The sequence below is a fragment of the Protomyctophum bolini genome (assembly GCF_963924005.1).
Source record: "Protomyctophum bolini genome assembly, chromosome: 16".
Lineage (NCBI taxonomy): Eukaryota > Metazoa > Chordata > Actinopteri > Myctophiformes > Myctophidae > Protomyctophum > Protomyctophum bolini.
Window position 1 is genome coordinate 18869462 of NC_137877.1, and position 5208 is coordinate 18874669.

The window sequence follows — 5208 nt, forward strand, 5'->3', positions numbered from 1 at the left end:
AGGATAGTATTGGATAGGATATATTAGAGTGAATTTAGTTGAGTCGTAGCAGGGTCCACCAATATTGCTTTAGTTGTCCTTTGTTTATTCTTTTGTCAAAATGCATCCAAAGAATGCATGTGTATATAAGTATGTATGCATGCATACATACACATACATGAAAATGTGAGTCAGAAATGACTATAAACAGAACATATGCTGTACAATGAGGTCATTTCAAAATGAGTTGCCATTCATGTGTAAACAAGCCAATACATACTGTATGTGCGTGCTTGCGTGTGTGTGTGTGTGTGTGTGTGTGTGTGTGCGTGCGTGCGTGTGTGTGATTCTGAAGGTATTGACCAATAAAGGTTTCTTTGTTACATCATATCTTTAAACTTTTATTCCTGCTTATGAACTTATAAACACTCGTATTCGGCACAGAACACAAGGCTCAGGGAGTATGAACTGTTACTGTCACGTAACAGTTTAGAGAGGTCAGTGTTTACTGGTGTTCAGAATCAGATGCTAGCATCAAGTCATTATAGGGAACCATGTAGGACAGTGATACTCAACCTCAGGCCCGCGGGCCACATCAGGCCCGCGGGACCATTATGACTGGCCCACCAATGAAAATCTAAAAAAAATAAAAATAAATCTGGAAAATGAAATAAAAATAAAAAAATCTGAATGAAGTTATCTTTAATTACATTATTATAAGTAATACTATTAGAGTTGTACTATTACTCGAATGAAAATAAAAGCTTGGGGGGGGGGGGAGATGCAATGCAAATGAAAGACATATACTGTGTATCCCTATTCCCTGACATAATTTTATAGCTAAACGGACAGAACTCTATTTTATTTGAATGATGAAACCCAGCTGCCATTAATAGTTGGAAATGGAAATTGCAGAAATTGCGGAAATTGTAATTGCGGAAATGGTGGAAATGGAAATTGCGGAAATTGCGGAAATGGAAATTGCGGAAATTGCGGAAATGGTAATTGCGGAAATTGCTCTTCACTTAGAATAGGCCTACTAGATAATAGGAATCATAAAACCAAATCCAGCCGCGGACGACCAACGCCCCAGCAGCGAGTGTGTGGCTCTCTCAAACACGGTGTAGCCTACTGAGGGATTGGATAATGGATGGGAAAGTTGTATCTCAATGTCATCATACAGTTTGCGTAATGCAATCACATCTGTGGCCCTTTTAACTGGAGTCAGATTTAACAGTTTGTTCATGTGGGCATTCATTCACTTGGCCTGTAGCGCCACCATGAGGCTGATTTGAAAACTGTAAAGTGGCATTTCTTCCTCAGCCTATAGTGGGAAATGAATAGGCATGCACTGCTTGGGAAGCCGTGGATATGCACGGCTTGGGATATCCGTGGATATGCTCCTGAGGAGGAGGATTCTAAAAACGACTTATACATCCTAAAGCCTTGTTTATACTTCACTGTGCAACGGTCCTATGCTGGAAAATAGCAGATATGCAAACTCACAGCACATCTCATTCAAGACACTGAACTTAACTTGTGAGCTTGTAGACCTGCTATTTTGTGTGGATTTAAGTAGTTCATTCATAATGTAAGTCAAAGTAACACAAGTAAGTCAAAAACACAATATATTTGTCTTTGAAAGTGAAAGTCAAGTATCCAAAAACACAAATACTAAGAAAGCAGATATGAACTGTAACTGCCCCTATCCAGCAGAATGAACGGACGCTCCAACTGATATCTTTAAGGTTGTTTATTTACCCCAAGACAACTTGAAAAACTGTAACAAAAACATACAACATTCTCTTAGACACAATGAAACATGAAATATGAATGTCCTTGTTGTAAGTTAATAATGATGTCCGTATTATTATAATATAAAGAAACAATATGTACACAAACACAATCCTTATAATAATTCAGCGAATGTCTGAATGTCTGAATGAATGTCTGAATGAATGTCCCTGAAACAATATGTACACAAACACAATGAAGTATAAACAAATGAAACAAGCGACAGAATTACAACACTGAAAACACCAACATGCAACGTACCGTGTGCGCCTTCTGCAGCTTATTTTAGGAGAGCTACTTCTTATATTTACTTTTAAGGACACTCTTTTTAACTGGGAAGAGCTCCTTGCCCCACTCAGTCAGCTTGTTCTGACTGAGTTCAGCTCATTCTGCCTGAGCCAGCTCACACAGGTGCCATTTAATGCTGCCTCACTCTACTCACAGGGCTTGATGGAAATGAGGTGATTAGCTGCATAGGTGAGCCTAATTCAGCCTGCCCCTGAACCAGACAAACAGAACTATCTCACCATGCATTTACCATTACCATGTACCCAAACAAACACACACAATGTTCACATATACATTTCCGAAAGGTATAAGCAATAAAATAGCAATAGAAAATAGCCAGATCACTCATAGCATCTCTGAGAATAGAATTCTGGATGAGCAGGACATGTGCAGCATTTTGCACAAAACGGGCCACTCCTGAAAACTTTGGAAGGCAATCTTAGTCACTCAGTGTAGAATCTGATAAATCCAACACTCGTCTTGATCACATGACTACAGAGATCGTGTGTACCGATTCGGTTAAGATTTGGATGAAATCTGTGCAATTAACATAAACAATGTGTTTTGCAGAAATCGGCCTCATGGTGGTGCTATAACCAGCAGTTGTGGAGGGATGTAGGGAAAATGTTTTTCCATGGCCTCTAGAGAGTGCCAGATCGATGCAGTTATGGGTAAAACAGGAATTCCCTTTTTATAGCGCCACCGTGAGGCTGATTTGGAAGAAAATGAGTGGCATGTTGTCCTCGGCCTAATGGAAATGTGCGTGTATAATTTCACGGAAATTGCACACCGTTTGTGATTTGTGGCATTTAGTTCGAAACGGACCAATCATGTGACCAATCAGGATGGAAGGGATGGGAAATGGTGCAGATCCGTGTTGATCATATGACTATGGAGATAGTGTATACCGAATTGTTTGATGTATGGATAAAATGTGTATGAGTAATCTACAGAAATGCGTTTAGCCTAAATCGGTCTCATGGTGGCGCTATTACAGGCCGTTGAGGAATATATGGGGCAGTGGTTCGTCGTTGGCATCCAGGGAGTGTGTGTGCAAAGTTTGGCCTGGATCGGGCCAACGGTGCTGGAGATTAGCTGGTAACGGACGGACGGACACATGCACGCACACAGGGACAGAGTGCAAAACATAATCTCTCCCCATGCCTTCGGCCTGGTGGAGACAAACATACTCTCTCCCCATGTTTTCGGCCTGGTGGAGACAAACATACTCTCTCCCCATGCCTTGGGCCTGGTGGAGACAAACATACTCTCTCCCCATGCCTTCGGCCTGGTGGAGACAAAAAAGAAAGTACTTAACTCACCCCCCATTTATTTTCTCTCTCTCAAAGATTTGCACACATTTTTCAAAAATAGCAGATCTACAAGCTCATAGTGGCGCACTATGAGCTTGTATATCTGCTATTTTTGACTATAACCAAACTTTAAAATAATGGTTAAAGTGGTTGAAAGCTAAAGTGACACAGGTGCGTTCCCGCCCGGTCTTAATGGGTTAAGCACAATACAGGAATAAACAGTCGACTGCTAGTGATCATACTGTACATTAAAGGAGACAGACTTTCAAAAAGGTTTATTGTAAATTTGCATTTCATTTGTGTACATTTCACCGATATTGAGGGGACCATTGCAGTACACCTTCAGGATATACAGGAGAAATATTTGATCAAATTACAATACAAACAAAAGGTCAGGCAGGCAAAGAAGATTAGCACTAATTTATATTACATAGATAATCTTTCAGTTTGAGAATTAACAATATATATTAATAATATAATAATTAATCAACCTCACATGTTCCCTTTAGAACATTAGACAACTGGACGTGTTTAAATAAGATACAAAATAATACAAATAATAGTGAGTTCTGATTTCTTGATTTCTGATAATAAAGAATGAGTTACAGTTTTTAAGAAATGTTCACCATGACTTTTGTACTACATTGAATCTCTTCAGGCCTCTAATTCAGTAATTTCCATCCTTTTCTCATGAAGATTGTTTCCCATTCAAAATCCCATAGATATTATTTTTAGTAAAAAGTAAAAATATAAGAACTGTGTTCCAAAACTCTGGCGATTCTGTCAGGTAGGTATAGGTGGCTTTGTGTCCTTTGAAAACAAAACGCCTGCGGTTTCCGAGGCTAGGTGTTCCCAAACATTTCAGCTCGAGACACAAAACATAAATGTGGATTCAAACTTATATGAATACAGTTTGAACACCCGCTTCGAAGGTTATCAACCGATAATCACCAGTAGGTTGGTTATCAAGACAATCTTATCAACCAGTAGGTCGATAAGATCGTCTTGATAAGCAACCTACTGGTATACTGAGAGCCTACTGACTTACGTGGCCGGTTTAAGACTGATATGAGGTTAGGTAACTTACGTGGCTGGTTAAGAATGATATGAGGTTAGGGGACTTATGTGGCCGGTTAAACCTGATATGAGGTTAGGGGACATACATGGCCAGTTAAAACTGACCAACGCCACGTCGGACGTCTCTAACGTTTCCTAATCACAGCCAGTAGGCTCCCAGTATACATGCAGTAGGTCGATAAGGTAAGGTGATTATCGGTTGATTTTCATTCGAATCCGTTAGTTTGAATGAACTACTTAAAGGACCACAGCTCTCTACAGTACGGTAAGTTCACAAAACGTCTCTGACTCTCACGAACGTCACAGAACGTGATGCGATAAACAGCAGCACGTCATTCATTCACAGTCAAGCCCAACATTCAAGCAATGTCGGAGTCGGATCTAATGAAAACTAAAAGAAAATCACGAACTATACAGAAGAGATCAAATTATTTCAAACGGGACGGTATATCTTTGAATAATCAGTGCAACTTAACGGCAATCATTAAAAGCCTACATTGTTGGCTGGAGTCCCTCAGGGGCAATACCAGCCTCTTGCAGATCTGCTATTTTCACAGAATGTTCGCCCCATAGGGAAGCTAGGCTTCATGTGCTTGAATCACTGAAATGATCTCTCAACAACAGACCAGATCATCAATTCATACTTTTCTTCCCGATGAGAAAACAAAATCTGCATTCCCCCCCCCCCCCATCCCTTTATCCAAGAACAGAAGATTCTTCCAGAAAAAACGAAACAAAATAATCCAAACCCAGTTCA